The sequence below is a fragment of the Colossoma macropomum genome, unplaced genomic scaffold (genome assembly GCF_904425465.1).
Source record: "Colossoma macropomum unplaced genomic scaffold, Colossoma_macropomum, whole genome shotgun sequence".
Classification (NCBI taxonomy): domain Eukaryota; kingdom Metazoa; phylum Chordata; class Actinopteri; order Characiformes; family Serrasalmidae; genus Colossoma; species Colossoma macropomum.
The window spans coordinates 8,685,087-8,698,836 of NW_023494802.1; the positions used below are offsets into that span (position 1 = coordinate 8,685,087).

Here is a 13,750-nt window from a genome sequence, read left to right on the forward strand (position 1 = left end):
ATGATAAAATGCCATCAAGGAAGATATCCCAGCACTCCCTTAACCTTTACTGCAGACTGGCAGCAGATTGTGGAGGATCTCAAAGACAAACCAGCTCGCCAATTATTGACACATATGGCCGGGCTCCCTTTGGCAACGAAATTAGGCAGTGGACGGCCAACATGAAAACCTGACATTTAGAACCTACCTTTTGCTTCCTGCCAGGATAGGCTTATTGGTTAGGTTTATTGGTTAAGTAACTCAATCAAGAACACACTGCATCTTTTAATGAAGCCAGAAGAGAGGTGTGGTACCGATACACCGCGAGAAAGGGAAGCCAACACACCAGGGCTTTCATTGTTAAAAAAAAAAGAAGCTATAATTGTCATTTCCATGACGTGGATTGCTGAATGGTGGCCGTAACCTTGTCTGATATTGTGCTTGCTGTTGATGCTATGGAAATGATTGCAAATTGTTTAACAGAATCCTGACACGCGAGAAACCTTGACCCTAATAACCCATTACCAAAACAGAAGAATACACCAGTGTAAAAAGAATGCAAAGGGAGGCAAAAAAGCTAATCATTGTCTGTCACATTCTTGCACTAGGATCACAACTGTGTAAAATCAATTCAACTATGAAATATACCTGTGCACACAGAGAGCAGGAATGCAGATATAACTGACCTCCGAACAATTAAACAAATGTTTAACCCCTTGATCTTTAGACACCTGTCAGCAAACCTAGACTTTTCGTGCTCAGAAAAACGAAAAAACACACTTAACTCTCAATGTTAATGGAATGAGTCATTTTAGACCACTTCTGTTGGTCCGTTGGTCATAAAATTTTTACATGCTGCAAACAGCAGTGTGAATGGAGGTACAAGGTTACGTTCTGACAGCACTGATATGTTAGTAGTGTAAAGAATTTTCTGTCAACTCCATGGGAATGCAATTCCGAAAATTTGTGAATCCATAATCAGAATCGTAAATCTGCACCTTGTGCAACAAATTTCATACACACGTTCAAAACTCTACTAACATGCAATTTTACTTGCTAAGTGAAGCACCTCTAAGGCTAAATAAGCTAACGTATGCCTCTCAAAATGTATGATGTTTTGGTCAAAATCCTGGAGTGTCTTGTACAGTGTAACCAATGACTTGCAAAAGCAGCATTAAGGTTGTTCATATGTTATACATAACTGCAACATGCAAACGCAACTTATGTTTCGTAGTCACTGCTACACTCGCAGATTTATAGCTCCACTTAAGAATATGTGTTTTAAGACTGACATATATTTATTATCTCTGATCTGATTGGCTGTCCTGTACTGTGCCTTATTCAAAAGACAGTCTAGGCTGAAACACTCTTTATAATTTCAGTGTGAGTGGGTGGAGCTAAACTGCTAAAGGCTCAATTGGTGGATCTTTTTAATTGCGCTGGTTTTCGTGACACCATTAAAAAACGAATATAAAACACTATTTTTGCAGCGTAGTTTGTATATATGGACTGGATGGACTGGAGAGTGAATGGTACATTTTGAGACTTTATCAAGCTCTATTATTAAAAAGACAAATTTGGTTGTGGATGATATGGACCCTTTAACACTGGGCATTAGGCCTTAAGATTAATAACTAAACAAAAAAAGAGTTTAGGGAGTTAAATGAAATCCATAGAGTCAGTAAACATGTATATGGCTGCTGACGTCAAATATCACTTCAGAGAGCGTGACATGCACTAGAGGAACCTAAAATAAGAAAACATGCACAAACAAGTCTACAATACATCTTGGGTTAACAATTCTTGCTGGAATACATGACCAATCCATTGTTTTCATGTCCTGACTTCGTTTGTTAGCGAAATAAAATTAGAAACCCCCTCCAGTTTACAAAGCCTTGTTTAAAAAAAAAAAAGCCATCAATAATTACATGATACTGAGGACGCACGACTGGAGCCATGAGCGCACACAGCCTTTCCTCTCCAGCTTTGGTCCTTTCAAATACTGTGTGCTCCCCTCTGAGCCTCTATTCAACAGCCATGGCACAATGAAAAATCGAACATTTACTTAATAGTGCTTCTTATGCAGAGTTGACAGAGGCGGTTAGGCCTCCTTTTTTGCTGTCACTTCTGGGTGCTATTCTCCGCTGCCTGCTGGAGAGGACAGGCCTGGGCTGAGGGCAAGCTACCTCTGTGCCCCGTCTTGCCCTCCTGCCCTAATTTTTGTTGTCTCTCTCTTTGAAATGGCGCGCTCACGTGGGAGCGAAGAATGGGGAGCGATGCGCAACAAGTGCCAGCGCCATGGAAACCACCATTTTCCCCCCAAAATATTCTTTTCTGTCCCTTTGAAGACCTGTCACCATGCAAAGCAAGCATCAGCCAACCCCGAGCCCAGGCGTGACAAAGCCTCTTTTCTGCCTTATACTTGATTGATTAAAAAACTTTTTAGCAAAACCATGTTACGAGACAAAAAAAGTGACACATGGAAGAAAGGGGCCGAGGGTAAGGTTTCCGTGGTAATATCAGAGAGAGCGGAGGAGGCAGGGGGGCCAGGGGCCAGGCCGAGCATGAAAATGGACTACAATGGCGATTAAGATGATTAGAGAAAGAAGGACATTTGTGGAAGTACTTCTTATGACATCCAACAGCACAATCTGGAAATGTCATAAAATCAAAACTTTGCGTATGATTATGGGTGGTAAAGCACCAGTTTCCAAGATCTGAGAGAAATGCTGCATGGACTAATAACCCTTGATTGCATGGTTGTGGTGTATTTTTAGAATCCTTCTTAGAAAAGCCCCGTATTTCACTCAGTTATTGAACTTCCTGTTAACCAGATGGGTCTTGACAGCCCTGTTTGATTAGCTATGTTACCATAACCACCCAGCCTTCTTATGATGCATGATCTCCAGCTAACGGCTCTCGGTGCCTGCGTCTATGTAATCTCCACTAATCCCCAGTCTAGTATCCTGTATGATGATTATTAATGCTTTTTGCATTATGTTTCCTCCACACTGCTGTGCAAACCACTCGTGTTACTCATGTATGAAAAGTGATCAATATGCTACATAGTGCAAATTTCAGCCGTCTTGTTGACCTAAGTGACAGGCCATTTAAAAGGGAGTAAGGCGGACCAAGCAGGCCAGATTCTGCACCCAAGACAGGCCTCATCATTTATTCATCTCTAAAAACAAGTCAATACAAACAGTTCATCGGCAGCCATGGCCTTCAGTCGCCCATTCAGCTCAGAGATAGATCATTGTTAGTTACAAAAAACTGAGAAAATGTCAGAAAGACTTGGACGAAGCTTTGATAAAAGTGAAAATAGGTAAAGCGAGTGTTCAGTAAAAAAACTCATTTACAGGTTCTCAGCTCAAATGCAGTTAAGCAGGCAAAACATGTTTGGTATCTAACGAATGCTTTTTTAGTTTTGCACTGAAGCTACAAGATTAATGTAAGGTACTTAACAACTTTACAAGGTGATGGTTTATGCCTACAGTATTTGCCTAGTGCTAACTGGTGGGGTACAAGCTTAGTTTTCTTGTTTGCTGCAAAAAAAAGACACCTTACATGTCTTAGCTGAATGACTCCTTTTGGAATACAGCCAAAATTGTGTGAAATTGCTTTTTTGCTACATTTTAATGGCCTCTACATTCGTTGCTTATTTTTAAATTGTATTCAGGGTATGACATATATAAAGTTGTTTGTGTAATTTGCCCCTCTTTGTTGTTTTCCTCCAGGTCTGAGATGAAAAGGCCATATTTACTGTGCGCATATGAAGGGCTGCACTCCAGCAACACAAGCCTCGGCAGGAGAAAATCAGTATTCCAGAGCTGGCCAATCTGAGCTCAAAAAGGCCTAAGCAAATCCCTACGGCGGAGGTGTCAGACGCAAAATGACGAAAATCTGCTCCTTGACAGGGAGTCATTTATATTTTAGCTTCGTTCCATTATCTTAACGAATCCATCATCAGCCAATGCAATATTAACAGCAGAAAATCAACTCATTAGATCCAGGGGGATTTAATCAAGATTGCAATCATGTATGCGGTTCCTGGAGAGTTTGATTTTTTTTTTTTCTTTTTGGTCCTTTCCACATAATTGGCGCATCTCAGATCTTAATAAATTATTCTCTGTCTCAGATTGATGCCCTTTTTTTCCCTCCCTCTCACGCCAGGCTCTGGCTCTGACTATAATATTTACCATAAACATTATTATGTCATGGGCACACAGTTTAAAATGGCCTTTAGCTAACTCTGAGAGGTAATTGGCTTTTCTATTTCTCTCTCGTTTTCTTGTTAATTGCCAAATGATATTGCTAAATGTCTCCCAAGAAAGAGAGAAAGCACTTTGCTTTAGCTACGCTGTACTGCCTTTTGAAGCCTGGGCTGGCGTAAATTCTGAATTATATTTTTGTTAGTTTCAAACCTACACAGTTAACATCACGCTGACATTTTCTAAACTGGTCTGGCAGTGATAAAATGAGCTGCATCTACGCTTTACACTACTGTGTAAGTCACAGACAACCTTTCATTACTTAATTTTCAGTGAAAATGTCCATTAAGTACACGTTATGCTTTTTTCAGTGTGCAGAAGCAGAAGACACTTAACAGAAAACTATACATGTGACTTAACAACTAAATATACATGTTTCAGTATTTAGTGTGTCCCCCCTTTGCCTTTACTCCAGCTTCCATTCTTTTCCAGAGACTCACTTTCAGGTTTTCCAAGAAATCTGCAGGGATATTTTTCATACCTCTATTGTTCAGTCTTGGAAGTTGCTTACATTTTCTGCTTCTTGTGATCCAAGTGATCTCAAACACACTCAGTGATGAGGTCTGGACTCTGGGGCAGCTTCTTTATTTGATTTGCAAATTTTCTTCTTTTTTGTCTGTTTCTTTTTTTCAATAACAGCTTCTTGACAGCTACGCTTCCTTTCAGACCCATTGAGCTGACTTCTATGGACAGAAAGGCCTGTGGATTTTTCAGATTTGTGACAAGAGTGTGAATCTATTTTTTTCCTATTTCTTTTAGCAGTTTTTTGAACTCTGGTCTTGTAAAATTTTGTTTTCACTTATTTTCTTTTGACTTTCCATTATGCACATGGATTATCTTGTATCTTCTTAGAAATATCTCCTGAAAAATAAATAACTTGTACTTAATGGCTGCTTTTTTGCAATTCTTTTGAATACCAATATAAGATATTAAAATTGCATATGAACTTCAAAACAAACGGCAAAAGCCGTTGCAGGCCTGGCTCTTATGTCAGATTCATCAAAACGTGATGAATGTAGCAGCATTTCTCGAAATGAGCACACAGACTGAACAGGAAAAGATGATCAAGCAGGCTAATACAAGTTGAGCTGGTATTATCAACAACAGCAGCATACGCTTATAGAGAGCTAAATGATGTCAGCAGTTACTTAGATAATCCAACATACTTATAAATGCTCAGCTGACAGTATCAGAGAGATGGGGCTTCTGAAATATCACTGTAAAGGAAATAGTATAAAGCTGTTTCAGACCATTCCAGTGAAAAGATACTGTGATCAGTACTTTCCCTCTACTTAAAGAAAAAGGTTAGGATAAAGAATAACGGTGTTCTGTGCAGAAGTCTATTGCCTGTTTAATCTTACATATGACTCTTTTAATTCTACTTTGTAGGCAAATATTAGTTATCTAAGGGCAGCTTGCACAGTTAAACAAGTAAGCAGGGAGATAGGTAATCTCTCGAGACATGTGCAACAACGCAGCTTCAAACGACCGAAACCTATTTTTTTCAAGGCTTGCAGACACTGAACAGAACACTAAATAGCAACTTCAGTTTCTAATACGCTGACAATTCTTATAACAAATGCTCCAAACACCAGGCACAATGCAGACGCGAGTTAAATAGAGCCCTCGGACATGCCCAGGCCTGGCCTGTTGCCACAGCTACGCAAAGCCAACACACAAAATATATGGCGTTAACAAAACTCAAAGAGGAGCGAAATGCAAGCACAAGCATACAAGCCTGACAGTCTTATTCAACAAACTGGCTTGAGCAAAAGCACTTTCGGAAACTTTCCTGAAAGTCAACGTGAAGTGATAAAATTACTATTTTATTATGTTTCTTATTTTTCTGGCAGGTTTAGGGTTAGACCTAGCTATTATTACATATAGCTATGCATATCATAAATATGGGGCATATGATTATGACATATAGAGATTCACATGTTGTCACAGTCAGAACAAAACCCTCTTAAAAAAAAAAACTTCTTAACTTCTGAGCCATTTTGGACCACTTCTATTTGTTTGTTGGACAGCTCAACACTATGAGTCTGAAAGAATGTGTAGCTGTCTAGAAGGCCTTACTTCTACACAAAAAGAGAAAATTAGCTAATCAAACAACAACACTGCTCATGTTCCCATAATAATATACTGACCACCACAGAGTCCAGACCTCAACATCACTGAATGTGTTTGGGATTATGTTGATCGTGAGAAGCAGAAGATGCAACCAACTTCTGAGACTGAGCTTTGGAAGTGTGGAAATTTTTTCTTTCAAATATGTTTTCTGCTTTTTGATGCTGAAAAATGGTCATTTTTTCCCTGGAAATTAAATATGTCTCTGACTTTTGCACAGTGCTGAACTATTATTTCATGTAGGCACTTATAAAGATATAAAGATGGCAGATTTACAGGAGAGGCCAAAAATGTTTTTTACTTTTAATCTAAGTTAATGTAAAGAGATTTTATTCCAACATAATTTTGGAGCATTACTGTTGGTCCATTCATAATGAACTTTACATGATGTAAACGGAAGCCGGTGTGCCCAAATGATGGAGAAAAATGAAAATCTGAACAAACAGAGATACTTGTTTTTTTGGACAGCAACAATATGTGATACTCTTTTATTACATCACTTGCACTTGCATTTATATAATATATATGGGCCATATTATTATATAGGTACTTATACACACACACACACACATCTCTCTCTCTCTCTCTCTCTCTCTCTCTCGCTCTCTCGCTCTCTCTCTCTCTCGCGCTCTCTCTCTCTCTCTCTCTCTCTTTGTCCCTGCTGCCTGTAGCGCTTCCTCCACAGTACGGATTAACTCACAACATGTCCGACAAGATCCAAAAGTGTAAAAAGTGGGGAAGAGCTGTTTAATCTGCCTATGGAACAAAGCCTTTTTGTCCAAGGCCTACCCTGACCTTGTCACTGCCAGTTAAACTTCCTGTCTATTTGGCAATATAAAGCCCTGACCAGCTCTCTCTCTCTGCCCCCTCCCTCTCTTTCTCTCTCTCTCTCTCTCTTTCTCTATCTCCCTGGCCAGCCTCGGCCTGTAGAGAGCGGCATCAAAAGCCTGCCTAATCCCCGTGTCGCTCTGAGATGGCTCTAGCTCTAAATCCTGCTCCTCAGTAAACCAATCTCTGTGTTTTTTATCTTGATTTATTAGATTATCAGTCCTTGCCTGGCTCTGCCTGAGTCGCTGCAACACATACTAATCCTAATCGGAATAGACAAGTATTAGGCCAGTTCAAGGGGAGCTGAACTGTGTTAGTGTTGAGCACTCGGAGTAAAGACAGCCACTCACACGTCCACTCGCAGCCTATGTGGGCCATGTTCCCTCTTTTCCTCCACTTACACCCCCACCCCCACCCACATGTCCTTCATTAGTAAAGAATTTCCAAACATGAATTAATAAACACTGTAATTGCTCACAAAAGGCGCAATCTGAAGCGAATTACATTTTCTAAATCTATTAAGAAGGTTATTTTTATCCACATCAGCTCAGTCCCGGTCCAAAGAAACACATTCATTTGAAAAATAATACCGAGCTGCATTATTAATAGGCATACATCTCATTAATTATTCAATTAATTAATCACTGGTGCCACTGCTCATTTATCAGGCCTTCCCACATTTAAATAAATTTGCAAAATTCCAGCATCCAGTTAGGACAGTTTGCCTAATAAGTAATCAGGTTTAAATGCCTCATCCCCGTTGGCCTTGGTTAAAAATAAGTTCTAAATCCAAGCCACTTCTCCTGGCTGTTGATCTGTTGAGCACTAAATATAGCCAAACAGAGGAAAGAAAAGATAGCAGGGACTGTGCTGTTTCCCTACAATGCTGCACGTGGCTAATGTTACATTAGGCAGTTTATTATTTCTTGGAGGAAAGCTTTATTGTGATACCGCCACTCTAGAGCTACACTTTTCACAAACAGCAATGCTAGGCATTTTTCAGCAGCTGCTGTAGTGAACTGGCAGCTAAGGCCTGGAACAGCTCCATCTGACACATGAGGACGAGGCCTGCTGCATTTAGCCGTGTTCTTCTGTTCACTGGCGTCCGCTGCCAGCTGCTTTTGGGCCAAAAAGCGCAGAATGATGTCCTGAAATCCAGTGACACCTTCACACTCGGGTAAAATTACACCACTATACGGTACCATCACAGCCGGTCACATAGCAACCATGCATTAGCGCACGCAAAATAGAGCAAACGCGAAGGAGACACAGCAGAGTGTGTCGATATAAGCTGCTTTATGTACAGTAAAACTTTTAAACCTGCTTTTAAAACCTACAGTCAGAGTTTAAAACTCTCCAGAGACTGCATGCGTTTCTGCATGAGAGAGAGAGAGAGAGAAAGAGAGAGGGAAAGAAGAGATAGAAACAACACTGACAAAGAGACAGAGAGACACAGAGAAAGAGACTGCATGAGTTTCTGCATGAGAGAGAGAGAGAGATAGAGAAAGAGAGAGAGACAGAGTAAGAGAAAGAGGGAAAGAGCAAGAAAGAGAGAGAGATCGACTGAGACAGAGAGAGGGAGAGAGAGAAAAAGAGACATAGAGAGAGAGAGACAGGGAGAGAGGGAGAGAGAAAGAGAGACAAAGTGACAGAGAGACAGATAGAGACAGAGACAAAGACAGGAAGAGAAAGATAGAGAGGGAAAGGGAAAGGGATGGAAAGAGACAGAGAGAGATGGAGAGAGAGAAAGGGAGAGAGACAGAGATAGACAGAGAGAGAGAGGAGAGAGAGAGAAAGAGACAGAGTGAGATGGCAGTCATGAGTCCTGTAGGTCGTCTACTGAAGTGAGTGACTGAAGAGTTTAAATTAGGGTTTAAATTTCTCATAATGATGTGAGTCAAATATATTTCTTTAGCAAAGGATTCAGTTCATCTCGAAAGCTCAAATTTCAACACAATTCAATTAGATTCAATACTGGTGACATGACTCTGAATTGATTGTTAAAAATAATATACTGAATATGCAAAATGACATTTTTAATATTTTTAATTGTTTGTTGTTTTTCTCATTTCTGTCTTTTCTTTCCTTTGTAGTATCTTATTGTTTATCTAACTTCTTAAATTATTATTATTCTGACATTTTTGATCTTCTTAACTCCCTGTGGCACTCGGCTTATTACTGTAATTGTAACACACCAAGAAAATTTTATTTTGGCCACAAAATAAGTAAATACTGTACATAAATATTGTAACTTATTACAAGTGATTGTACTGTTTCAAAATCAGTGTACTTGAGTCATCACTTTCAGACTGAAGCATCATGATGCATCGATGCATTTTTACACCTAGGTGCACTTTGTGTGTGTGTGTGTGTGTGTGTAGCCACGGGTGGTTAGGTGAGGGCGAAGTGACAGCACTGTCTGCTCCCTGTACGTGTTCGACTGGCCCTGAAAGCGAGAGGCCGCTCCACACACATACCCCCGTGGGGCAGCCGCACTTGTTTACACTGCACTTATCACTCTGCCTCCACTCGGACCAGGACTGAGAGGAAAAGTGAGACAACTCGTCCTGGAATGACTGCATGATCATATGGCCCACATTTACTTTCAGATCACACAGTTAAACTGGTGTCGATGGGAAATTTAACCCCTTAAGCCCTCCACTGCCCACAGACCCACCAACAGGTCCAGACTTCCTCACTCTCACAACCACATGCTACAGTCACATCATAGTACTGAATAATTCATAGTAGTTGTTGGACAAAAAGTCTGACAGGAATTTTCCATTTTTCAACTTAATCTCTCACTGTCATATCTGTGACATGCAGTCAGTTATCACAGACAATCATTTCTACATGTTTCCTTATACTTAGTAAAAACCACAAAAGTTTGGACAGGTGCTTCAGCACTGACTTCAACTTTAGCGTGTCATAGTAATCCACCATACAGTACAGAAGCAGCAGATGCAGAAATCAGATTAATAAACTCTGCAGTATTCCTTCAAGATTAATAACCCTAGAGTTAAAATATTTCAAGGAAAATCACAATGATATTCTGAAAATTCAACATAATTAAATCATGAATATGTAAACAAGGTCATTCAGAGGGGTTTGATGTGGAATGTGCTGTCCAAAAGAAAGCTGAACTGTTCACAGTGGCAGTGATAGGAACCAGACGTCTAAGGAGTTCAGTGCTTCTGAAAGCTATCTCACAGAAAGTCATTACAGGAAATGGATACAAATACATTGTTTTAAGATAGCTTTGTGATAAGGTTTTTGGCCTAAAACCCTTTTATAGTCCATTCATTACAGAGACGCAGTGTGTTGTAAGGTAAAACAGCGCTCAAAGAAAACTTATTTTTTCAAATTTCCCACTTTTTTGAATTTTGAGAAATCAGAAGTATTCTCCTTTAAGTCTATTGTTAATGAATACTTTACTTGGATACTTAAGGAGCGATAACTGATGTCATACAGGGTAGAAATTCCTGGTTGTTCCAGCAGAGAATCTGGAATACTACCTAACATGATAAATAATGTATTAAATGCTACCTTAACATCAAGATACTCATTTAACCCCCTATTAGTCTATTATTAATATTATGATGTATTCAGTAGCTGCTATAAATTATTCACTAACTACTATGAAACTGATTGGTTTTATGTATGGAGTTACGAGGGGACCACATATAGGCCGTAAGGGTTTCTGGAGTTCAATTTAGACACTAGTACCAACTAATAGCAACAAGGAGCCGGTTTTCAAAACTATCAAAGACGGCAGACAGAGCACCGTGCGGACATTGTGAAGGGTAGCTTCTCCTCCACTTAGCACAACCGAATGTGCTTGGCAAAGACTATTTATTTCCAAAGTGAGACCTTATCAGCTTTGTGAGCAAATCCATATCCGTCCTGTCTGCCCTCTTCCAGCTTGACTTCTTTTATGTAAGTGGGAGATATTTCACCCGCCTATCGGTTTACCTTATACGTGCTGGTATATGCAGGAAAAGGTGCCCATGTAGGGTCACTGCCTCCCTTCTGCACAGCCCTCTGAATCAACACTGGCCTGTGCAGGACCATTTGTCTCTGCTTGTACCCTACTTACTCTCTCTCTCTCTCGCTCTCTCTCTCTCTCTCTCTCACTTTTTTCCCCTTCTCTTTCTCTCGTTATGGAAAATACAGTATGCTCTTCAGACTGGAATGCACTATCATGTTGTATGTTACACAAGAGCTGATAGCATACAAGACCAGATTTAAACTGTTTTAGCGATTTAGCTAAATTTAGCTACTGACTTGCCTTGGCCTTCCCATTATCCATTATATGACCAAATAACGTGTTAACCTCTTGAACCCTAGGCTTATTATTTCGTTTTTAACTTTAAATCTTATTATTTAGTAACTACTATGAATTTTCAGAGAATACTATAAAATTAATATGTATGTTATGTAGTTATGAGAAAAAGTATAGGCAAACATGTGGGCCATCAGAGTTTAAGTGGTTAACTCCTTAATTTCAGCGGTTTGCTACTTCCTAAGGATTATTATTTAATAATTAAATTAAAAAAAAGAAACTGAGTTATAAGTGTAAGGAATGGAAGCCTACATAATTAATAAAATAAAACAAAAATAAAGTTAATGTCATAAACGCTTATAGAAGTTTCAGGTGAAAAAAATGTAAAATGATCATCAAAGGTGCAACAGGAAGCATTAGACTCTCTCTGACAGAATAACGTATGCCACAACACAACACACGTTCTTTGTGAAAAGACTCATTCAAAGATCTGTGCATCAAAGCCTGCAGAACCTGTGAAAACCTGAATCTCGTGGCGAAATAATGAATCAGCTCATGACAGAATTCTACAACAACAGCCTTATCATCTCCAGAGAGGAGCAGGGAGGCGAGCAGCTGTTTAAACGTGCGAGAAGGTAGGAGGAGGTTAAAAGGAGTCAATGGAGGCTAAAAAGACGGCAGGTCTGCCGATGACAGAAAGAGTGGCCAGGGACTGCGGTTCAGGACTTCTGGAAACCACATCAAACAGGCCATGGAGAGCAGCCAAGATGAACACACACCAACTGTTGCAGAGGCTGAGGTAGGGAGGGAGGAGACAGAGAGAGAGAGAGAGAGAGAGAGAGAGAGAGAGAGAGAAAGAGCGAGCTGCACAGAGAGGGAAACACAAAAAGTTTAACCCCTTTGAACCCTAGGCTATTATTTTGTTATTAATCTTAAAGTGACCCTGGGGTGAAAATCTAATTCACATAATTTTCCTCTTACCCCAAATGTAGTCAATCACTCAAGTGATGTTTAGTGTCTGAATTTTGCTTCACTAGTTTTGCACTGAAACTGACAGGTAATGGAAGCTTATACCCACCAGACAAAGTTCCAGAAACACACTCTACAACCCATGTGTCAAACGCAAGGCCTGCTCAGGCCCATGACACAATCCTAACTGGCCCACAAAGGTATTTTAATTTTCTATCAATATTTGCCCATTTCACAATGCGCTGCACTACAGTCTCCAGCATGTACTGCAACGTAAAGTGCACCCTGACTCTACTACCCCAACAACAATCTATGGGACAGCAGTTACACCTCAATTCTACACAATTCTGCACAATTCCACACCAGTCATGTCACTAAATGCACTAGCTGCATTTCAGCTGCAGTTCAGCCGATATAAACACCTAATGTCAGCTCAGCAGCTCAGAAATTGAGCCCAAGTATTAATGAACTTGCAGCAAAGAAAGGATGTCAGGTGTCTAGTTCAAACAAACAGGTAGGTTTAAAAGAACAACTCAAGTATTCATGTAATATTTCAAGGTCTACTTCAAGTGTCCATATTTTACTGCTGAGGTTTTTGTGTATTTATTTATAGCCAGTTCGCATTATAGCACAACATTAATTAATAATGAAATAAAAACATTTTTTTCTCTGGCCCACAGATTTGTTGAGATTTTTTAATATGACCCCTTTAGTGATTGAGTTTGACACCCCTGCTCTAAAAAATAAAGGTGCCAAAAAGGGTTCTTTGAAGCCATGCCATAGAGCATCCCAGACTGTGAATCCAGTTTTCAGACCTGGATTTTGCAGTTACTGGGCAATCAGTTACATCAAAATACAGACCAGAAACTGGATTCAAGTTCCAGATTTCACAAATTTTTCTAAATGATATGTGAGAGTGAATAATCTTTTTTTTAGATTAATACAGTTTAATAAACCTCCACATAACATAAAGGTTCTAAATCTGTTGAGGTTTTTTGTTAGAACGGTATGTCCAAGCCAAGAACCTTCCAAGAGAGGACATAAGAGTATGGCTGCTGCTACTATTTTCAGCTACGCAGCTTTGGTCCATTTTTATAGATAACTGTATGTCATACAGAGTCAGAAAGCACAGAAGCAAGACTATTTTAGGTATTTTATTTTAGACTATTTTTGCTAATCAGTGGAGTGTCAGCTTCCACCACTTGTTAGCAACAGCAGCTTCTACTGCAAAAGTAAAGAAGCATACTTGGCTGATCAACTACATTTGGGGTGTCGGGGAAAACTGTGTACA

At 39.8% G+C, this 13,750-nt stretch overlaps 1 protein-coding gene across 9 annotated transcripts in view; it reads right to left on the reverse strand.

Annotated features, from left to right (window-relative positions):
* casz1 (castor zinc finger 1) overlaps positions 1-13,750 on the reverse strand; it is a 230,770-nt gene that overhangs the window by 122,673 nt on the left and 94,347 nt on the right. The window lies entirely within an intron of this gene.